The sequence below is a fragment of the Chiloscyllium plagiosum genome, unplaced genomic scaffold (assembly GCF_037043375.1).
Source record: "Chiloscyllium plagiosum isolate Xiang-an unplaced genomic scaffold, Cpla_swu_hap1 HiC_scaffold_48, whole genome shotgun sequence".
NCBI classification, from domain to species: Eukaryota; Metazoa; Chordata; class Chondrichthyes; order Orectolobiformes; family Hemiscylliidae; genus Chiloscyllium; species Chiloscyllium plagiosum.
The window spans coordinates 53,357,354-53,381,122 of record NW_028270186.1 but is presented as its reverse complement, the minus strand read 5'-3'; the positions used below and the strand labels follow the sequence as shown (position 1 = coordinate 53,381,122).

Genomic DNA, 23,769 nt, shown 5'->3' with positions numbered 1-23,769 from the left:
ACCCTCTCCCTCTCCCCCCCGTGACACTCTCTTCCTCTACCACTCCCCCCCGTGACACACTCTCCCTCTCCCTCTCCCCCCGTGACACCCTCTACCTCTCCCCCCCATTACACCCTCTCCCTCTCCCTCTGCCCCCTGTGACACCCTCTCCCTCTCCCCGTGACACGCTCTTCCTCTCCCTCTCCCCCCCGTGACACGCTCTTCCTCTCCCTCTCCCACCCGTGACATCCTCTCCCTCTCCCCCCGTGACACCCTCTCCCTCTCCCTCTCTTCCTCGTGACACCCTCTCTCTCTCCCGCCCGTGACACCCTCTCCCTCTCCCTCTCCCCCCGTGACACCCTCTCCCTCTCCCCCCGTGTCACCCTCTCCCTCTCCCTCTCCCCCCGTGACACCCTCTCCCTTCCTCCCCCGTGACACCCTCTCGCTCGCCCCCCCCGTGACACCCTCTTCCTCTCCCACCCACGAAACCCACTTTCTCTCCCCCGTGACATCCTCTCCCTCTCCCCCTGTGACACCCTCTCCCTCTCTCTCCCCCGTGACACCCTCTCCCTCTCCCCCCGTGACACCCTCCCCCTCTCCCTCTCCCCCGTGACACCCTCTTCCTCTCCCTCTGCCCCCGTGACACCCTCTCCCCCGTGACACCGTCTTCCTCTCCCTCTCCCCCCTTGACACCCTCTCCCTCTCTCTCTCTCCCCCGTGACACCCTCTCCCTCGCCCCCCGTGACACCCTCTCCCTCTACCTCTCCTCCATGTGACACCCTCTCCCTCTCTCTCTCTCCCCCGTGACACCCTCTCTCTCCCCCCCGTGACACCCTCTTCTTCTCCCCTCCGTGACACCCTCTCCCTCTCCCTCTCCCCCCTTGACACCCTATCCCTCTCCCCCCGTGACACCCTCTCCCTCTACCTCTCCTCCATGTGACATCCTCTCCCTTCCTCCCCCGTGACACCCTCTCCCTTCCTCCCCCGTGACACCCTCTCGCTCGCGCCCCCGTGACACCCTCTTCCTTTCCCACCCACGAAACCCTCTCCCTCTCCCCCGTGACACCCTCTCCCTCTCCCCCCCGTGACACCCTCTCCCTCTCCCCCTGTGACACCCTCTCCCTCTCTCTCTCTCCCCCGTGACACCCTCTCCCTCTCCCCCCGTGACACCCTCTCCCTCTCCCTCTCCCCCTCCCCCTGTGACACCCTCGCCCTCTCCCCCCCTTGACATCCACTCCCTCTCCCCCCCTTGACACCCTCTCCCTCTCCCCCCCTTGACTTCTTTTCCCCCCTGTAACACACTCTCCCTCTCCCTCTCCCCCCCCCCCCATGACACCTTCTTCCTCTCCCCCCCTTGACACCCTCTCCCTCCCTCCCCGTGACACCCTCGTCCTCTCCCCCACTTCACACCCACTCCCTCTCCCCCCGTGACACCCTCTCCCTCTCCCCCCGTGACACCCTCTTCCTCTCCGTCTCCCCCTCGTGACACCCTCTCCCTCTTCCCCCCCGTGACACCCTCTTCCTCTACCTCTTCCCCCCGTTACACACTCTCCCTCTCCCTCTCCCTCGTGACACCCTCTACCTCGCCCCCCGTTACACCCTCTCCCTCTCCCTCTGCCCCCTGTGACACCCTCTCCCTCTCCCCGTGACACCCTCTTCCTGTCCCTCTCTCCCCCGTGACACGCTCTTCCTCTCCTTCTCCCGCCTGTGACACCCTCTCCCTCTCCCCCCGTGACACCCTCTCCCTCTCCCTCTCTTCGTCGTGACACCCTCTCTCTCTCCCGCCCGTGACACCCTCACCCTCTCCCTCTCCTCCCATGACATCCTCTCCCTCTCCCCCCGTGACTCCCTCTCCCTCTCCCCCCGTGACACCCTCTCCCTCTCCCCCCGTGACACCCTCTCTCTTCCTCCCCCGTGACACCCTCTCGCTCGCCCCCCCGTGACACCCTCTTCCTCTCCCACCCACGAAACCCTCTCCCTCTCCCCCCGTGACACCCTCTCCCTCTCTCTCTCTCCCCCGTGACACCCTCTCCCTCTCCCCCCGTGACACCCTCTCCCTCTACCTCTCCTCCATGTGACATCCTCTCCCTTCCTCCCCCGTGACACCCTCTCGCTCGCCACCCCGTGACACCCTCTTCCTCTCCCACCCACGAAACCCTCTCCCTCTCCCCCGTGACACCCTCTCCCTCTCCCCCTGTGACACCCTCTCCCTCTCTCTCTCTCCCCCGTGACACCCTCTCCCTCTCCCCCGTGACACCCTCTCTCTCTCCCCCGTGACACCCTCTTCCTCTCCCTCTCCCCCCCGTGACACCCTCTCTCTCTCCCCCGTGACACCCTCTTCCTCTCCCTCTCCCCCCGTGACACCCTCTTCCTCTCCCTCTCCCCCCGTGACACCCTCTTCCTCTACCTCTCCCCCCGTGACACCCTCTCCCTCTCCTTCCCGTGACACCCTCTCTCTCTCTCCCCCCCGTGACACCCTCTCTCTCTTCCTCTCCCCCGTGACACCCTCTCGCTCTCCCCCCGTGACACCCTCCCTCTCTGCCCCCTGTGACACGCTCTTCCTCTCTCCCCCGTAACACCCTCTCTCTCTCCCCCCCGTGACACCCTCTCCCTCTCCCCCTGTGACATCCTCTCCCTCTCCCCCCGTGACACCCTCTGCCTCTCCCTCCCCCCCTTTTTACCCTCTCCCTCTTCCCCCCCTGACACCCTCTCCCTCTCCCCCCGACACCCTCTCTCTCTCCCCCCCGTGACACCCTCTCTCTCTCCCCCCGTGACACCCTCTCTCTCTCTCCTCCTGTGACACCCTCTCCCTCTCCCCCCTGTGACACCCTCTCTCTCTCCCCCCCGTGACTCCCTCTCTCTCTCTCCCCCTGTGACACCCTCTCCCTCTTCCCCTGTGAGACTCTCTGCCTCTCCCTCCCCCCCTTTTTACCCTCTCCCTCTTCCCCCCCTGACACCCTCTCCCTCTCCCCCCCGACACCCTCTCCCTCTCCCCCCGTGACATCCTCTCCTTCTCCCCCCGTAACACCCTCTCCCTCTTCCCCCCCGACACCCTCTCCCTCTCCCCCGCCCCGACACCCTCTCCCTCTCCCTCTCCCCCCCGTGACCCCCTCTCCCTCTCCCCCCCGTGACACCCTCTCTCTCTCCCCCCCGTGACACTCTCTCCCCCCGTGACACCTTCTCCCTCTCCTGCCCCCCGTGACAACCTCTCCCTCTCCCCGTGACATGCTCTTCATCTCCCCGTGTGCCACCCTCTCTCTCCCTGGGACACCCTGTCCCTCTCTCCCCCCGTGACACCCTCTCCCTCTCTCCCCCCGTGACACCCTCTCTCTCTCCCGCCCGTGACACCCTCTCCCTCTCCCTCTCCTCCCGTGACATCCTCTCCCTCTCCCCCCGTGACACCCTCTCCCTCTCCCCCCGTGACACCCTCTCCCTCTCCCCCCGTGACACCCTCTCTCTTCCTCCCCCGTGACACCCTCTCGCTCGCCCCCCCGTGACACCCTCTTCCTCTCCCACCCACGAAACCCTCTCCCTCTCCCCCCGTGACACCCTCTCCCTCTCTCTCTCTCCCCCGTGACACCCTCTCCCTCTCCCCCGTGACACCCTCTCCCTCTACCTCTCCTCCATGTGACATCCTCTCCCTTCCTCCCCCGTGACACCCTCTCGCTCGCCCCCCTGTGACACCCTCTTCCTCTCCCACCCACGAAACCCTCTCCCTCTCCCCCGTGACACCCTCTCCCTCTCCCCCTGTGACACCCTCTCCCTCTCTCTCTCTCCCCCGTGACACCCTCTCCCTCTCCCCCGTGACACCCTCTCTCTCTCCCCCATGACACCCTCTTCCTCTCCCTCTCCCCCCCGTGACACCCTCTCTCTCTCCCCCGTGACACCCTCTTCCTCTCCCTCTCCCCCCGTGACACCCTCTTCCTCTCCCTCTCCCCCCGTGACACCCTCTGCCTCTCCCTCCCCCCCCTTTTACCCTCTCCCTCTTCCCCCCCTGACACCCTCTCCCTCTCCCCCCGACACCCTCTCTCTCTCCCCCCCGTGACACCCTCTCTCTCTCCCCCCGTGACACCCTCTCTCTCTCTCCTCCTGTGACACCCTCTCCCTCTCCCCCCTGTGACACCCTCTCTCTCTCCCCCCCGTGACTCCCTCTCTCTCTCTCCCCCTGTGACACCCTCTCCCTCTTCCCCTGTGAGACCCTCTGCCTCTCCCTCCCCCCCTTTTTACCCTCTCCCTCTTCCCCCCCTGACACCCTCTCCCTCTCCCCCCCGACACCCTCTCCCTCTCCCCCCGTGACATCCTCTCCTTCTCCCCCCGTAACACCCTCTCCCTCTTCCCCCCCGACACCCTCTCCCTCTCCCCCGCCCCGACACCCTCTCCCTCTCCCTCTCCCCCCCGTGACCCCCTCTCCCTCTCCCCCCCGTGACACCCTCTCTCTCTCCCCCCCGTGACACTCTCTCCCCCCGTGACACCTTCTCCCTCTCCTGCCCCCCGTGACAACCTCTCCCTCTCCCCGTGACATGCTCTTCATCTCCCCGTGTGCCACCCTCTCTCTCCCTGGGACACCCTGTCCCTCTCTCCCCCCGTGACACCCTCTCCCTCTCTCCCCCCGTGACACCCTCTCTCTCTCCCGCCCGTGACACCCTCTCCCTCTCCCTCTCCTCCCGTGACATCCTCTCCCTCTCCCCCCGTGACACCCTCTCCCTCTCCCCCCGTGACACCCTCTCCCTCTCCCCCCGTGACACCCTCTCTCTTCCTCCCCCGTGACACCCTCTCGCTCGCCCCCCCGTGACACCCTCTTCCTCTCCCACCCACGAAACCCTCTCCCTCTCCCCCCGTGACACCCTCTCCCTCTCTCTCTCTCCCCCGTGACACCCTCTCCCTCTCCCCCGTGACACCCTCTCCCTCTACCTCTCCTCCATGTGACATCCTCTCCCTTCCTCCCCCGTGACACCCTCTCGCTCGCCCCCCTGTGACACCCTCTTCCTCTCCCACCCACGAAACCCTCTCCCTCTCCCCCGTGACACCCTCTCCCTCTCCCCCTGTGACACCCTCTCCCTCTCTCTCTCTCCCCCGTGACACCCTCTCCCTCTCCCCCGTGACACCCTCTCTCTCTCCCCCATGACACCCTCTTCCTCTCCCTCTCCCCCCCGTGACACCCTCTCTCTCTCCCCCGTGACACCCTCTTCCTCTCCCTCTCCCCCCGTGACACCCTCTTCCTCTCCCTCTCCCCCCGTGACACCCTCTTCCTCTACCTCTCCCCCCGTGACACCCTCTCCCTCTCCTCCCCGTGACACCCTCTCTCTCTCTCCCCCCCGTGACACCCTCTCTCTCTTCCTCTCCCCCCCGTGACACCCTCTCTCCCTCCCCCCCTTTTTACCCTCTCCCTCTTCCCCCCCTGACACCCTCTCCCTCTCCCCCCGACACCCTCTCTCTCTCCCCCCGTGACACCCTCTCTCTCTCCCCCCCGTGACACCCTCTCTCTCTCTCCTCCTGTGACACCCTCGCCCTCTCCCCCCCTTGACATCCACTCCCTCTCCCCCCCTTGACACCCTCTCCCTCTCCCCCCCTTGACTTCTTTTCCCCCCTGTAACACACTCTCCCTCTCCCTCTCCCCCCCCCCCCCATGACACCTTCTTCCTCTCCCCCCCTTGACACCCTCTCCCTCCCTCCCCGTGACACCCTCGCCCTCTCCCCCACTTCACACCCACTCCCTCTCCCCCCGTGACACCCTCTCCCTCTCCCCCCGTGACACCCTCTTCCTCTCCCTCTCCCCCTCGTGACACCCTCTCCCTCTGCCCCCCCGTGACACCCTCTTCCTCTACCTCTCCCTCCCGTTACACACTCTCCCTCTCCCTCTCCCCCGTGACACCCTCTACCTCGCCCCCCCGTTACACCCTCTCCCTCTCCCCGTGACACCCTCTTCCTTTCCCTCTCTCCCCCGTGACACGCTCTTCCTCTCCTTCTCCCGCCTGTGACACCCTCTCCCTCTCCCCCCGTGACACCCTCTCCCTCTCCCTCTCTTCGTCGTGACACCCTCTCTCTCTCCCGCCCGTGACACCCTCACCCTCTCCCTCTCCTCCCATGACATCCTCTCCCTCTCCCCCCGTGACACCCTCTCCCTCTCCCCCCGTGACACCCTCTCCCTCTCCCCCCGTGACACCCTCTCTCTTCCTCCCCCGTGACACCCTCTCGCTCGCCCCCCCGTGACACCCTCTTCCTCTCCCACCCACGAAACCCTCTCCCTCTCCCCCCGTGACACCCTCTCCCTCTCTCTCTCTCCCCCGTGACACCCTCTCCCTCTCCCCCCGTGACACCCTCTCCCTCTACCTCTCCTCCATGTGACATCCTCTCCCTTCCTCCCCCGTGACACCCTCTCGCTCGCCCCCCCCGTGACACCCTCTTCCTCTCCCACCCACGAAACCCTCTCCCTCTCCCCCGTGACACCCTCTCCCTCTCCCCCTGTGACACCCTCTCCCTCTCTCTCTCTCCTCCGTGACACCCTCTCCCTCTCCCCCGTGACACCCTCTCTCTCTCCCCCGTGACACCCTCTTCCTCTCCCTCTCCCCCCCGTGACACCCTCTCTCTCTCCCCCGTGACACCCTCTTCCTCTCCCTCTCCCCCCGTGACACCCTCTTCCTCTCCCTCTCCCCCCGTGACACCCTCTTCCTCTACCTCTCCCCCCGTGACACCCTCTCCCTCTCCTCCCCGTGACACCCTCTCTCTCTCTCCCCCCCGTGACACCCTCTCTCTCTTCCTCTCCCCCGTGACACCCTCTCGCTCTCCCCCCGTGACACCCTCCCTCTCTGCCCCCTGTGACACGCTCTTCCTCTCTCCCCCGTAACACCCTCTCTCTCTCCCCCCCCGTGACACCCTCTCTCTCTCTCCCCCTGTGACACCCTCTCCCTCTCCCCCCCGTGACACCCTCTGCCTCTCCCTCCCCCCCTTTTTACCCTCTCCCTCTTCCCCCCCTGACACCCTCTCCCTCTCCCCCCGACACCCTCTCTCTCTCCCCCCCGTGACACCCTCTCTCTCTCCCCCCCGTGACACCCTCTCTCTCTCTCCCCCCCGTGACACCCTCTCTCTCTCCCCCCCGTGACTCCCTCTCTCTCTCTCCCCCTGTGACACCCTCTCCCTCTCCCCCCTGTGAGACCCTCTGCCTCTCCCTCCCCCCCTTTTTACCCTCTCCCTCTTCCCCCCCTGACACCCTCTCCCTCTCCCCCCCGACACCCTCTCCCTCTCCCCCCCCGACACCCTCTCCCTCTCCCTCTTCCCCCCCTGACACCCTCTCCCTCTCCCCCCCGACACCCTCTCCCTCTCCCCCCCCCCCCGACACCCTCTCCCTCTCCCTCTCCCCCCCGTGACCCCCTCTCTCTCTCCCCCCCGTGACACCCTCTCCCCCCGTGACACCTTCTCCCTCTCCTGCCCCCCGTGACAACCTCTCCCTCTCCCCGTGACATGCTCTTCATCTCCCCGTGTGCCACCCTCTCTCTCCCTGGGACACCCTGTCCCTCTCTCCCCCCGTGACACCCTTTCCCTCTCTCCCCCCGTGACACCCTCTCTCTCTCCCGCCCGTGACACCCTCTCCCTCTCCCTCTCCTCCCGTGACATCCTCTCCCTCTCCCCCCGTGACACCCTCTCCCTCTCCCCCCGTGACACCCTCTCCCTCTCCCCCCGTGACACCCTCTCCCTCTCCCTCTCCTCCCGTGACATCCTCTCCCTCTCCCCCCGTGACACTCTCTCCCTCTCCCCCCGTGACACCCTCTCCCTCTCCCCCCGTGACACCCTCTCTCTTCCTCCCCCGTGACACCCTCTCGCTCGCCCCCCCGTGACACCCTCTTCCTCTCCCACCCACGAAACCCTCTCCCTCTCCCCCCGTGACACCCTCTCCCTCTCTCTCTCTCCCCCGTGACACCCTCTCCCTCTCCCCCGTGACACCCTCTCCCTCTACCTCTCCTCCATGTGACATCCTCTCCCTTCCTCCCCCGTGACACCCTCTCGCTCGCCCCCCTGTGACACCCTCTTCCTCTCCCACCCACGAAACCCTCTCCCTCTCCCCCGTGACACCCTCTCCCTCTCCCCCTGTGACACCCTCTTCCTCTCTCTCTCTCCCCCGTGACACCCTCTCCCTCTCCCCCGTGACACCCTCTCTCTCTCCCCCGTGACACCCTCTTCCTCTCCCTCTCCCCCCCGTGACACCCTCTCTCTCTCCCCCGTGACACCCTCTTCCTCTCCCTCTCCCCCCGTGACACCCTCTTCCTCTCCCTCTCCCCCCGTGACACCCTCTTCCTCTACCTCTCCCCCCGTGACACCCTCTCCCTCTCCTCCCCGTGACACCCTCTCTCTCTCTCCCCCCCGTGACACCCTCTCTTTCTTCCTCTCCCCCCCGTGACACCCTCTCTCCCTCCCCCCCTTTTACCCTCTCCCTCTTCCCCCCCTGACACCCTCTATCTCTCCCCCCGACACCCTCTCTCTCTCCCCCCGTGACACCCTCTCTCTCTCCCCCCCGTGACACCCTCTCTCTCTCTCCTCCTGTGACACCCTCTCCCTCTCCCCCCCGTGACACCCTCTCTCTCTCCACCCCGTGACTCCCTCTCTCTCTCTCCCCCGTGACACCCTCTCCCTCTCCCCCCGTGAGACCCTCTGCCTCTCCCTCCCCCCCTTTTTACCCTCTCCCTCTTCCCCCCCTGACACCCTCTCCCTCTCCCCCCCGACACCCTCTCCCTCTCCCCCCGTGACATCCTCTCCTTCTCCCCCCGTAACACCCTCTCCCTCTTCCCCCCCGACACCCTCTCCCTCTCCCCCCCCCCGACACCCTCTCCCTCTCCCCCCCGTGACCCCCTCTCCCTCTCCCCCCCCGTGACACCCTCTCTCTCTCCCCCCCGTGACACCCTCTCCCCCCGTGACACCTTCTCCCTCTCCTGCCCCCCGTGACAACCTCTCCCTCTCCCCGTGACATGCTCTTCATCTCCCCGTGTGCCACCCTCTCTCTCCCTGGGACACCCTGTCCCTCTCTCCCCCCGTGACACCCTCTCCCTCTCTCCCCCCGTGACACCCTCTCCCTCTCCCCCCCGTAACCCCCTTTCCCTCTCCCCCCCGACACCCTCTACCTCTCCCCCCAGACACCCTCTCCCAATTCCCCCCCCGTGACACCCTCTTCCTCTCTCCCCTTGACACCCTCTCCCTCTCCACCCCCCCCCCCCCCCCCCCCCGTGACACCCTCTCCATCACCCCCTCCTGGTGACGCCCTCCCTTTCCCTCCCCGTGCCCCCTGTGACACCCTCTTCCTCTCCCCCCCGTGACACCCTCTCCCTCTCCCCCCCATGACACCCTCTCCCTCTCCCTGCCCCGTGACACCCTCTCCCTCTCCCTCTCCCCTCTGTGACACCCTCTCCCTCTCCCTCTCCCCCCGTGACACCCTCTCCCTCTCCCCGTGACATGCTCTTCATCTCCCCGTGTGCCGCCCTCTCTCTCCCTGGGACACCCTGTCCCTCTCTCCCCCCGTGACACCCTCTCCCTCTCGTCCCCCTGTGACACCCTCTCCCCCCGTGACACCCTCTTCCTCTCCCTCTCCCCCCGTGACACCCTCTTCCTCTCGCTCTCTCCCCCCCGTGACAACCTCTCCCTCTCCCTCTCCCCCCGTGACACCTTCTTCCTCTCCCTCTCCCCCCCGTGACGCCCTCTCCCTCTCCCCCCCGTGACACCCTCTCCCTCTCCCCCCTGTAACACACTCTCCCTCTCCCCCCGTGACACCTTCTCCCTCTCCCCCCGTGACACCCTCTCTCTTCCTCTCCCCCCGTGACACCCTCTCCCTCTCCTCCCCGTGACACCCTCTCTCTCTCTCCCCCCCGTGACACCCTCTCCCTCTCCCCCCGTGACACCCTCCCTCTCTGCCCCCCGTGACACCCTCTCTCTCTCTCCCCCTGTGACACCCTCTCTCTCTCTCCCCCTGTGACATGCTCTTCCTCTCCCCCCGTGACACCCTCTCTCTCTCCCCCCCGTGACACCCTCTCTCTCCCCCCCGTGACACCCTCTTCCTCTCCCTCTCCCCCCGTGACACCTTCTCCCTCTCCCCCCGTGACACCCTCTCTCTTCCTCTCCCCCCGTGACACCCTCTCCCTCTCCTCCCCGTGACACCCTCTCTCTCTCTCCCCCCCGTGACACCCTCTCCCTCTCCCCCCGTGACACCCTCCCTCTCTGCCCCCCGTGACACCCTCTCTCTCTCTCCCCCTGTGACACCCTCTCTCTCTCTCCCCCTGTGACATGCTCTTCCTCTCCCCCCGTGACACCCTCTCTCTCTCCCCCCCGTGACACCCTCTCTCTCTCTCCCCCTGTGACACCCTCTCCCTCTCCCCCCCGTGACACCTCTGCCTCTTCCTCCCCCCCTTTTTACCCTCTCCCTCTTCCCCCCCTGACACCCTCTCCCTCTCCCCCCCGACACCCTCTCTCTCTCCCCCCCGTGACACCCTCTCTCTCTCTCCCCCTGTGACACCCTCTCCCTCTCCCCCCCGTGACACCCTCTCCCTCTTCCCCCCCTGTGACACCCTCTTCCTCTCCCTGCCCCGTGACTCCCTCTCCCTCTCCCCCCTGTGACACCCTCTCCCTCTCCCCCCTGTGACACCCTCTCCCTCTCCCCCCCCTCGTGACACCCTCTCCCTCTCCCTCCCTGTGACACCCTCTCCCTCTTGTCCCCCCGTGACACCCTCTCCCCTGTGATACCCTCTCCCCCGTGACACCCTCTCCCTCTCCTCCCCCCCGTGACACCCTCTCCCTCTCCCCGTGACATGCTCTTCATCTCCCCGTGTGCCGCCCTCTCTCTCTCTGTGACACCCTGTCCCTCTCTCCCCCCGTGACACCCTCTCCCTCTCGTCCCCCTGTGACACCCTCTCCCTCTCTCTCCCTGTGACACCCTCTCCCTCTCCGTGACACCCTCTCCCTCTCGTCCTCCTGTGACACCCTCTCCCTCTCTCTCCCTGTGACACCCTCTCCCTCTTGTCCCCCGTGACACCCTCTCCCTCTCGTCCCACGTGACACCCTCTCCCTCTTCCCCCCCCACCCGGTGACACCCTCTCCCTCTTCCCCACCCCCGCCCGTGACACCCTCTCCCTCTCCCCCCCCCACCCGGTGACACCCTCTCCCTCTCCCCCCACCCCCCCTACCCGGTGACGGCCTCTCCCTCTCCCTCTTGTTGCTACCTGGCTTGCTGTGTTCTCCCAGCCTCCGGCCTGTTCCCTCAGACTGTGTCGCCATGGCACAGACGGCTGTATTACTCCTGATGGTAGGAGGCTTCCCTTCGCTTGGGGCCCTGTGTTAAAGCTGCCTTTCCATCTGTTTGTCCAAGGTTAAACACAATAATGGATTCACACCGTGTACTGGTGTTGGATGCTGGCAAAGTGAAGGAGTTTGACTCCCCAGCCGTTCTGTCTCAGAAACAGGGCTCCTTCTTCTACAATATCTTAAAGGCACCAACATAGTGACAGGAAGATGGCTGACCCAAGCAGTCATGTTGCCAAGGGGACGGAATCTCTGGGCCGTTTGCACATGCTCAAAACTTCACTTGGACAGAACACAGAATTTGGAATCCAAAAAGCTCTCAGCACCTTACACCTTACAACACAACAAGGAAAATGAAATGTCACAATTTCCGAATATTTAATGATTAGAAATGGATGTTTCTCGGTGAGTTGGCTTGGTGAGGGGAGATCTGTGCTTCTCAGCTCATTGCTGTAATTGTGCATCCAGTGACCAACTGGAATGAACCCAGTTCTCGCCTTTTCAATAAAACGTGCTCCACACCAATCATTCTGCTTCATTCACTCAGACACGAGCCCACACCTGAACACATCCATGTTAATATTCCCTCTCAGTCCCTGTCCCATTCCCTCGCAGTCCCTGTCCCATTCCCTCTCAGTCCCTGTCCCATTCCCCACGGTTCTGTTCAGTTTAATATTCCCTCTCAGTCCCAGTCCCATTCCCTCTCAGTCCCTGTCCCATTCCCACTGTTCTGTACAGTTTAATATTCCCTCTCAGTCCCTGTCCCATTTCCCACTGTTCTCCACAGTATAATATTCCCTCTCAGTCTCTGTCCCATTCCCCACGGTTCTGCACAGTATAATATTCCCTCTCAGTCCCTGTCCCATTCCCCACGGTTCAGCAGAGTTTAATATTCCCTCTCAGTCCCTGTCCCATTCCCCACTGTTCTGCACAGTATGATATTCCCTCTCAGTCCCTGTCCCATTCCCCGCTATTCTGTCCAGTTTAATATTCCCTCTCAGTCCCTGTCCCATTCCCCACTGTTCTGTACAGTTTAATATTCCCTCTCAGTCCCTGTTCCATTCCCCACTGTTCTGTACAGTTCAATATTCCCTCTCAGTCCCTGTCCCACTCCCTATGGTTCTGTTCAGTTTAATATTCCCTCTCAGTCCCTGTCCCATTCCCCACTGTTCTGTACAGTTTAATATTCCCTCTGAGTCCCTGTCCCATTCCCCACTGTTCTGTACAGTTCAATATTCCCTCTCAGTCAATGTCCGATTCCCTGCTGTTCTGCACAGTTTAATATTCCCTCTCCGTCCCTGTCCCATTCCCTGCTGTTCTGCACAGTTTAATATCCCTATCAGACCCTGTCCCATTCCCCGCTGTTCTGTTCAGTTTAAAATTCCCTCTCAGTCCCGGTCCCATTCCCCGCTGTTCTGTACAGTTTAATATTCCCTCTCAGTCTCTGTCCCATTCCCCGCTGTTCTGTACAAATTAATATTCCCTCTCAGTCACTGTCCCATTCCCCACTTCTGTACAGTTTAATATTCCCTCTCAGTCCTAGTCCCATTCCCCACTGTTCTGTACAGTTTAATATTCCCTCCCAGTCCCTGTACAGTTTAATATTCCCACTCAGTCGCTCTCCCATTCCCCAGTGTTCTGTACAGTTTAATATTCCCTATCAGTCACTGTCCCATTCCCCAGGGTTCTGTTCAGTTGAATATTCCCTCTCAGTCCCTGTCCCATTACCCGCTGTTCTGTACAGTTTAATATTCCCTCTCAGTCCCTGTCCCATTCCCCACTGTTCTGCACAGTATAATATTCCCCCTCAGTCCCTGTCCCATTCCCCGCTGTCCTGTACAGTTTAATATTCCCACTCAGTCCCTGTCCCATTCCCCACTGTTCTGTACAGTTTAATATTCCCTCTCAGTCCCTGTCCCATTCCCCACGGTTCTGTACAGTTTAATATTCCCTCTCAGTCCCTGTCCCATTCCCCACTGTTCTGTACAGTTTAATATTCCCTCTCAGTCGCTGTCCCATTAACCATGGTTCTGTTCAGTTGAATATTCCCTCTCAGTCCCTGTCCCATTCCCCACGGTTCTGTTCAGTTCAATATTCCCTCTCAGTCCCTGTCCAATTCCCCACTGTTCTGTACAGTTTAATATTCCCACTCAGTCCCTGTCCCATTCCCCACTGTTCTGTACAGTTTAATATTCCCTCTCAGTCCCTGTCCCATTCCCCACGGTTCTGTTCAGTTGAATATTCCCTCTCAGTCCCTGTCCAATTCCCCACTGTTCTGTACAGTTTAATATTCCCTCTCAGTCCCTGTCCCATTCCCCACTGTTCTGCACAGTATAATATTCCCTCTCAGTCCCTGTCCCATTCCTCACTGTTCTGTACAGTTTAATATTCCCCCTCAGTCCCTGTCCCATTCCCCACTGTTCTGGAAGTTTAATATTCCCTCTCAATCCCTGTCACATTCCCCACTGTTCTGTACAGTTTAATATTCCCTCTCAGTCCCTGTCCCATTCCCCACTGTTCTGTACAGTTTAATATTCCCTCTCAGTCGCTGTCCCATTAACCATGGTTCTGTTCAGTTGAATATTCCCTCTCAGTCGCTGTCCCATTCCCCACTGTTCTGTACAGTTTAATATTCCCTCTCAGTCCCTGTCCCATTCCCCACTGTTCTGTACAGTCTAATATTCCCTCTCAGTCCCTGTTCCATTCCCCACTGTTCTGTACAGTTCAATATTCCCTCTCAGTTCCTGTCCCATTCCGTGCTGTTCTCTACAGTTTAATATTCCCTCTCAGTCCCTGTCCCATTCTCCACTGTTCTGTACAGTTTAATAGTCCCTCTCAGTCCCTGTCCCATTCCCTACTGCTCTGTACAGTTCAATATTCCCTCTCAGTCCCTGTCCCATTCCCCAATGTTCTGTACAGTTCAATATTCCCTCTCAGTCCCTGTCCCACTCCCTATGGTTCTGTTCAGTTTAATATTCCCTCTCAGTCCCTGTCCCATTCCCAACTGTTCTGTACAGTTTAATATTCCCTCTGAGTCCCTGTCCCATTCCCCACTGTTCTGTACAGTTCAATATTCCCTCTCAGTCAATGACCGATTCCCTGCTGTTCTGCACAGTTTAATATTCCCTCTCAGACCCTGTCCCATTCCCCGCTGTTCTGTTCAGTTTAAAATTCCCTCTCAGTCCCTGTCCCATTCCCCGCTGTTCTGTACAAATTAATATTCCCTCTCAGTCCCAGTCCCATTCCCCACTGTTCTGTACAGTTTAATATTCCCTCCCAGTCCCTGTCCCATTCCCCACTGTTCTGTACAGTTTAATATTCCCACTCAGTCGCTCTCCCATTCCCCAGTGTTCTGTACAGTTTAATATTCCCTATCTGTCACTGTCCCATTCCCCACGGTTCTGTTCAGTTGAATATTCCCTCTCAGTCCCTGTCCAATTCCCCACTGTAATGTACAGTTTAATATTCCCTCTCAGCCCCTGTCCCATTACCTGCTGTTCTGTACAGTTTAATATTCCCTCTCGGTCCCTGTCCCATTCCCCACTGTTCTGCACAGTATAATATTCCCCCTCAGTCCCTGTCCCATTCCCCGCTGTCCTGTACAGTTTAATATTCCCTCTCAGTACCTGGCACTTTACCCACTGTTCTGTTCAGTTTAATATTCCCTCTCAGTCTATGTCCCATTCCCCACTGTTCTGTACAGTTTAATATTCCCTCCCAGTCCCTGTCCCATTCCCCACTGTTCTGCACAGTTTAATATTCCCTCTCTGTCCCTGTCCAATTACCTGCTGTTCTGTACAGTTTAATATTCCCTCTCAGTCCCTGTCCCATTCCCCACTGTTCTGCACAGTATAATATTCCCCCTCAGTCCCTGTCCCATTCCCCGCTGTCCTGTACAGTTTAATATTCCCTCTCAGTCCCTGTCCCATTCCCCACTGTTCTGCACAGTTTAATATTCCCTCTCAGTCCCTGTCCCATTCCCCACAGTTCTGCTCAGTTTAATATTCCCACTCAGTCCCTGTCCCTTTCCCCACTGTTCTGTACTGTTTAATATTCCCTCCCAGTCCCTGTCCCATTCCCCACTGTTCTGTACAGTTTAATATTCCCTCTCAGTCGCTGTCCCATTCCCCACTGTTCTGTACATTTTAATATTCCCTCCCAGTCCCTGTACCATTCCCCACTGTTCTGTACAGTATAATATCCCCTCTCAGTCTCCGTCTTATTCCCCGCTGTTCTGAACAGTTTAATGTTCCCTCTCAGTCCCTGTCCAATTCCCCACTGTTCTATACAGCTTAATATTCCCACTCAGTCCCTGTCCCTTTCCCCACTGTTCTGTTCAGTTCAATATTCCCTCTCAGTCCCTGTCCAATTCCCCACTGTTCTGTACAGTTTAATATTCCCACTCAGTCCCTGTCCCATTCCCCACTGTTCTGTACATTTTAATTTTCCCTCTCAGTCCCTGTCCCATTCCCCACGGTTCTGTTCAGTTGAATATTCCCTCTCAGTCCCTGTCCAATTCCCCACTGTTCTGTACAGTTTAATATTCCCTCTCAGTCCCTGTCCCATTCCCCACTGTTCTGGACAGTTTAATATTCCCTCTCAGTCCCTGTCCCATTCCCCACTGTTCTGCACAGTATAATATTCCCTCTCAGTCCCTGTCCCATTCCTCACTGTTCTGTAAGTTTAATATTCCCTCTCAATCCCTGTCACATTCCCCACTGTTCTGTACATTTTAATATTCCCTCTCAGTCCCTGTCCCATTCCCCACTGTTCTGTACAGTTTAATATTCCCTCTCAGTTGCTGTCCCATTAACCATGGTTCTGTTCAGTTGAATATTCCCTCTCAGTCGCTGTCCCATTCCCCACTGTTCTGTACAGTTTAATATTCCCTCTCAGTCCCTGTCCCATTCCCCACTGTTCTGTACAGTCTAATATTCCCTCTCAGTCCCTGTTCCATTCCCCACTGTTCTGTACATTTCAATATTCCCTCTCAGTTCCTGTCCCATTCCGCGCTGTTCTCTACAGTTTAATATTCCCTCTCAGTCCCTGTCCCATTCTCCACTGTTCTGCACAGTTTAATAGTCCCTCTCAGTCCCTGTCCCATTCCCTACAGCTCTGTACAGTTCTATATTCCCTCTCAGTCCCTGTCCCATTCCCCAATGTTCTGTACAGTTCAATATTCCCTCTCAGTCCCTGTCCCACTCCCTATGGTTCTGTTCAATTTAATATTCCCTCTCAGTCCCTGTCCCATTCCCCACTGTTCTGTACAGTTTAATATTCCCTCTGAGTCCCTGTCCCATTCCCCACTGTTCTGTACAGTTCAATATTCCCTCTCAGTCAATGACCGATTCCCTGCTGTTCTGCACAGTTTAATATTCCCTCTCAGACCCTGTCCCGTTCCCCGCTGTTCTGTTCAGTTTAAAATTCCCTCTCAGTCCCTGTCCCATTCCCCGCTGTTCTGTACAGTTTAATATTCCCTCTCAGTCTCTGTCCCATTCCCCGCTGTTCTGTACAAATTAATATTCCCTCTCAGTCACTGTCCCATTCCCCACTTCTGTACAGTTTAATATTCCCTCTCAGTCCCAGTCCCATTCCCCACTGTTCTGTACAGTTTAATATTCCCTCCCAGTCCCTGTCCCATTCCCCACTGTTCTGTACAGTTTAATATTCCCACTCAGTCGCTCTCCCATTCCCCAGTGTTCTGTACAGTTTAATATTCCCTATCAGTCACTGTCCCATTCCCCACGGTTCTGTTCAGTTTAATATTCCCTCTCAGTCCCTGTCCAATTCCCCACTGTAATGTACAGTTTAATATTCCCTCTCAGTCCCTGTCCCATTACCTGCTGTTCTGTACAGTTTAATATTCCCTCTCAGTCCCTGTCCCATTCCCCACTGTTCTGCACAGTATAATATTCCCCCTCAGTCCCTGTCCCATTCCCCGCTGTCCTGTACAGTTTAATATTCCCTCTCAGTACCTGGCACTTTACCCACTGTTCTGTTCAGTTTAATATTCCCTCTCAGTCTCTGTCCCATTCCCCACTGTTCTGTACAGTTTAATATTCCCTCCCAGTCCCTGTCCCATTCCCCACTGTTCTGCACAGTTTAATATTCCCTCTCTGTCCCTGTCCCATTACCTGCTGTTCTGTACAGTTTAATATTCCCTCTCAGTCCCTGTCCCATTCCCCACTGTTCTGCACAGTATAATATTCCCCCTCAGTCCCTGTCCCATTCCCCGCTGTCCTGTACAGTTTAATATTCCCTCTCAGTCCCTGTCCCATTCCCCACTGTTCTGCACAGTATAATATTCCCTCTCAGTCCCTGTCCCATTCCTCACTGTTCTGTACAGTTTAATATTCCCCCTCAGTCCCTGCCCCATTCCCCACTGTTCTGTAAGTTTAATATTCCCTCTCAATCCCTGTCACATTCCCCACTGTTCTGTACAGTTTAATATTCCCTCTCAGTCCCTGTCCCATTCCCCACAGTTCTGCTCAGTTTAATATTCCCTCTCAGTCCCTGTTCCATTCCCCACTGTTCTGTACTGTTTAATATTCCCTCCCAGTCCCTGTCCCATTCCCCACTGTTCTGTACAGTTTAATATTCCCTCTCAGTCGCTGTCCCATTCCCCACTGTTCTGTACATTTTAATATTCCCTCCCAGTCCCTGTCCCATTCCCCACTGTTCTGTACAGTATAATATCCCCTCTCAGTCCCTGTCTTATTCCCCGCTGTTCTGAACAGTTTAATGTTCCCTCTCAGTCCCTGTCCAATTCCCCACTGTTCTATACAGCTTAATATTCCCACTCAGTCCCTGTCCCTTTCCCCACTGTTCTGTACAGTTTAATATTCCCTCTCAGTCGGTGTCCCATTCCCCACGGTTGAGTTCAGTTGAATATTCCCTCTTAGTCCCTGTTCAATTCCCCACTGTAATGTACAGTTTAATATTCCCTCTCAGTCCCTGTCCCATTCCCCACGGTTCTGTTCAGTTGAATATTCCCTCTCAGTCCCTGTCCCATTCCCCACTGTTCTGTACAGTTTAATATTCCATCCTCGTCCCTGTCCCATTCCCCACAGTTCTGGACAGTTTAATATTCCCTCCTAGTCCCTGTCCCATTCCTCACTGTTCTGTACAGTTTAATATTCCCTCTCAGTCCCTGTCCCATTCCCCACAGTTCTGCACAGTTCAATATTCCCTCTCAGTCCCTGTCCCATTCCTCACGGTTCTGTTCAGTTTAATATTCCCACTCAGTCCCTGTCCCATTCCCCACGGTTCTGTTCAGTATAATTTTCCCTCTCAGTCCCTGTTCCATTCCCCACTGTTCTGTACATTTCAATATTCCCTCTCAGTCCCTGTCCCATTCCCCGCTGTTCTCTACAGTTTAATATTCCCTCTCAGTCCCTGCCCCATTCCCCACTGTTCTGGACAGTTTAATATTCCCTCTCAGTCCCCGTCCCATTCCCAACTGTTCTGCGCAGTTCAATATTCCCTATCAGTCCCTGTCCCATTCCCCAATGTTCTGTACAGTTCAATATTCCCTCTCAGTCCTTGTCCTCTTCCCCGCTGTTCTGTACAGTTTAATATTCCCTCTCAGTCCCTGTCCCATTCCCCACTGTTCTGTACAGTTTAATATTCCCTCTCAGTTTCTGTCGCATTCCCCACGGTTCTGTATAGTTTAATATTCCCTCTCAGTCCCTGTCCCATTCCCTACGGTTGTTTTCAGTTTAATATTCCCTCTCAGTCCCTGTCCCATTCCCCACGGTTCTGCACAGTTTAATATTCCCTCTCAGTCCCTGTTCCATTACCCGCTTTTCTGTACAGCTTAATATTCCCTCTCAGTCCCTGTCCCATTCCCCACTGTTCTGTACAGTTTAATATTACCTATCAGTCACTGACCCATTCCCCACAGTTCTGCACAGTTTAATATTCCCTCTCAGTCCCTGTCTATTCCCCGCTGTTCTGTACAGTTTAATATTCCCTCTCAGTCCCTGTCCCATTCCCCACTGTTCTGCACAGTTTAATATTCCCTCTCAGTCCCTGTCCCACTCCCCACTGTTCTGCACAGTTTAATATTCCCTCTCAGTCACTGTCCCATTCCCCACTGTTCTGTACAGTTTAATATTCCATCTCAGTCCCTGTCCCATTCCCCGCTGTTCTACACAGTTTAATATTCCCTCTCAATCCCTGTCCCATTCCCTACGGTTCTATACAGTTTAATATTCCCCCTCAGTCCCTGTCCCATTCCCCACTGTTCTGTAAGTTTAATATTCCCTCTCAATCCCTGTCACATTCCCCACTGTTCTGTACAGTTTAATATTCGCTCTCAGTCCCTGTCCCATTCCCCACTGTTCTGTACAGTTTAATATTCCCTCTCAGTCGCTGTCCCATTCCCCACTATTCTGTACAGTTTAATATTCCCTCTCAGTCCCTGTCCCATTCCCCACTGTTCTGTACAGTTTAAAATTCCCTCTCAGTCCCTGTCCCATTCCCCACGGTTCAGCACAGTTTAATATTCCCTCTCAGTCCCTGTTCCATTCCCCACTGTTCTGTACAGTTTAATATTCCCTCTCAGTCGCTGTCCCATTCCCCGCTGTTCTCTACAGTTTAATATTCCCTCTCAGTCCCTGTCCCATTCCCCACGGTTCATCTGAGTTTAATATTCCCTCTCAGTCCCTGTCCCATTCCCCACTGTTCTGTACAGTTTAATAGTCCCTCTCAGTCCCTGTCCCATTCCCCACTGTTCTGTACAGTTCAATATTCCCTCTAGGTCCCTGTCCCATTCCCCACTGTTCTGGACAGTTTAATATTCCCTCTCAGTCCCTGTCCCATTCCCCACGGTTCAGCAGAGTTTAATATTCCCTCTCAGTCCCTGTCCCATTCCCCACTGTTCTGTACAGTTTAATAGTCCCTCTCAGTCCCTGTCCCATTCCCCACTGTTCTGTACAGTTCAATATTCCCTCTAGGTCCCTGTCCCATTCTCCACTGTTCTGTACAGTTTAATATTCCCTCTCAGTCCCTGTCCCATTCCCCACGGTTCAGCAGAGTTTAATATTCCCTCTCAGTCCCTGTTCCATTCCCCACTGCTCTGTACAGTTCAATATTCCCTCTCAGTTCCTGTCCCATTCCCCGCTGTTCTCTACAGTTTAATATTCCATCTCAGTCCCTGTCCCATTCCCCACGGTTCAGCAGAGTTTAATATTCCCTCTCAGTCCCTGTTCCATTCCCCACTGCTCTGTACAGTTCAATATTCCCTCTCAGTTCCTGTCCCATTCCCCACTGTTCTGTTCAGTTCAATATTTCCTCTCAGTCCCTGTCCCATTCCCCAATGTTCTGTACAGTTCAATATTCCCTCGCTGTCCCTGTCCCACTCCCTGCGGTTCTGTTGAGTTTAATATTCCCTCTCAGTCCCTGTCCCATTCCCCACTGTTCTGTACAGTTTAATATTCCCTCTCAGTCCCTGTCCCATTCCCCACTGTTCTGTACAGTTCAATATTCCCTCTTAGTCAAGGTCCCATTCCCTGCTGTTCTGCACAGTTTAATATTCCCTCTCAGTCCCTGTCCCATTCCCCACGGTTCAGCAGAGTTTAATATTCCCTCTCAGTCCCTGTTCCATTCCCCACTGCTCTGTACAGTTCAATATTCCCTCTCAGTTCCTGTCCCATTCCCCGCTGTTCTCTACAGTTTAATATTCCCTCTCAGTCTCTGTCCCATTCCCCGCTGTTCTGTACAGTTTAATATTCCCTCTCAGTCCCTGTCCCATTCCCAAAATCTGTACAGTTTAATATTCCCTCTCATTCCCTGTCCCATTCCCCAATATTCTGTACAGTTTAATATTCCCTCTCAGTCCTTTTCCCATTCCCCTCTGTAATGTACAGTTTAATATTCCCTCTCAGTCCATGTCCCATTCCCCCCGGTTCTGTACAGTTTAATATTCCCTCTCAGTCCCTGTCCCATTCCCCACTGTTCTGTACAGTTTAATATTCCCACTCAGTCCTTCTCCCATTCCCCAGTGTTCTGTACAGTTTAATATTCCCTCTCAGTCACTGTCCCATTCCCCACTGTTCTGTTCAGTTGAATATTCCCTCTCAGTCCCTGTCCAATTCCCCACTGTAATGTACAGTTTAATATTCCCTCTCAGTCCCTGTCCCATGACCCGCTGTTCTGTACAGTATAATATTCCCCCTCAGTCCCTGTCCCATTCCCCGCTGTTCTGTACAGTTTAATATTCCCTCTCAGTCCCTGTCCCATTCCCCACTGTCCTGTACAGTTTAATATTCCCTCTCAGTCCCTGTCCCATTCCCCACTGTTCTGTACAGTTTAATATTCCCTCCCAGTCCCTGTCCCATTCCCCACTGTTCTGTACAGTTTAATATTCCCTCTCAGTCCCTGTCCCAATCCCCACGGTACTGAACAGTTCAATATTCCCTCTCTGGCCCTGTCCCATTCCCCACTGTTCTGTCCAGTTTAATATTCCCTCTCAGTCCCTGTCCCATTCCCCACGGTTCTGTTCAGTTTAATATTCCCTCTCAGTCCCTGTCCCATTCCCCACAGATCTGCACAGTTTAATATTCCCTCTCAGTCCCTGTCCCATTCCCAACGTTTCTGTTCAGTTTAAGATTCCCTCTCAGTCCCTGTCCCATTCCCCACGGTTCTGTACAGTTTAATATTCCCTCTCAGTCCCTGTTCCATTCCACACGGTTCTGTTCAGTTTAGTATTCCCTCTCAGTCCCTGTCCCATTCCCCACGGTTCTGTTCAGTTTAATATTCCCTCTCAGTCCCTGTCCCATTCCCCACAGATCTGCACAGTTTAATATTCCCTCTCAGTCCCTGTCCCATTCCCAACGTTTCTGTTCAGTTTAAGATTCCCTCTCAGTCCCTGTCCCATTCCCCACGGTTCTGTACAGTTTAATATTCCCTCTCAGTCCCTGTTCCATTCCACACGGTTCTGTTCAGTTTAGTATTCCCTCTCAGTCCCTGTCCCATTCCCCACGGTTCTGTTCAGTTTAATATTCCCTCTCAGTCCCTGTCCCATTCCCAACGTTTCTGTTCAGTTTAATATTCCCTCTCAGTCCCTGTCCCATTCCCCACGGTTCTGTACAGTTTAATATTCCCTCTCAGTCCCTGTCCCATTCCCCACGGTTCTGCACAGTTTAATGTTCCCTCTCAGTCCCTGTCCAATTCCCCACGGTTCTGCACAGTTTAATGTTCCCTCTCAGTCCCTGTTCCATTCCCCGCTGTTCTGTATAGTTTAATATTCCCTCTCAGTCCCTGTCGCATTCCATGCTGTTCTGTACAGTTTAATATTCCCTCTCAGTCCCTGTCCCATTCCCCGTTGTTCTGTACAGTTTAATATTCCCTCTCAGTCCCTGTCCCATTCCCCGCTGTTCTGTGCAGTTTAATATCCCCTCTCAGTCCCTGTTCCATTCCCCACTGTTCTGTACAGTTTAATATTCCTCTCAGTCCCTGTCCCATTCCCCACGGTTCTGTACAGTTCAATATTCCCTCTCAGTCCCTGTCCCATTCCCCGCTGTTCTCTACAGTTAATGTTCCCTCTCTGTCCCTGTCCCTTTCCCCACTGTTCTGTACAGTTTAATATTCCCACTCAGTCCCTGTTCCATTCCCCACTGCTCTGTACAGTTCAATATTCCCTCTCAGTTCCTGTCCCATTCCCCGCTGTTCTCTACAGTTTAATATTCCCTCTCAGTCCCTGTCCCATTCCCCACTGTTCTGTACAGTTCAATATTTCCTCTCAGTCCCTGTCCCATTCCCCAATGTTCTGTACAGTTCAATATTCCCTCTCATAAACCTGTCCCACTCCCTACGGTTCTGTTGAGTTTAATATTCCCTCTCAGTCCCTGTCCCATTCCCCACTGTTCTGTACAGTTCAATATTCCCTCTCAGTCCCTGTCTCACTCCCTACGGTCTTATTCAGTTTAATATTCCCTCTCAGTCCATGTCCGATTCCCCGCTGTTCTGGACAGTTTTATATTCCCTCTCAGTCCCTGTCCCATTCCCCACTGTTCTGTACAGTTTAATATTCCCTCTCAGTCCCTGTCCCATTCCCCACTGTTCTGTACAGTTTAATATTCCCTCTCAGCCCCTGTCCATTTCCCCGCTGTTCTGTACAGTTTAATATTCCCTCACAGTCCCTGTCGCATGCCCCAGTGTTCTGTACAGTTTAATATTCCCTTTCAGTCGCTGTCCCATTCCCCACGGTTCAGTTCCGTTGAATATTCCCTCTCAGTCCCAATCCAATTCCCCACAGTAATGTACAGTTTAATATTCCCTCTCAGTCCCTGTCCCATTCCCCACTGTTCTGTACAGTTTAATATTCCCTCTCTGTCCCTGTCCCATTGCCCAATGTTCTGTTCAGTTTAATATTCCCTCTCAGTCCCTGTCCCATTCCCTACGGTTCTGTTCAGTTCAATCTTCCCTCTCTGTCCCTGTCGCATTCCCCACGGTTCTATATAGTTTAATATTCCCTCTCAGTCCCTGTCCCATTCCCCACTGTTCTGGACAGTT

At 56.5% G+C, this 23,769-nt stretch overlaps 1 long non-coding RNA gene across 1 annotated transcript in view; it reads left to right on the top strand.

Moving 5' to 3' along the window:
• The first annotated feature begins 11,324 nt into the window (after positions 1-11,324).
• LOC148135969 (uncharacterized) overlaps positions 11,325-23,769 on the top strand; it is an 82,046-nt gene continuing 69,601 nt past the window's right edge. The window contains exon 1 of the long non-coding RNA XR_015754836.1: positions 11,325-11,658. This is a non-coding gene — a long non-coding RNA (uncharacterized LOC148135969). The remainder of the gene's footprint in view (positions 11,659-23,769) is intronic.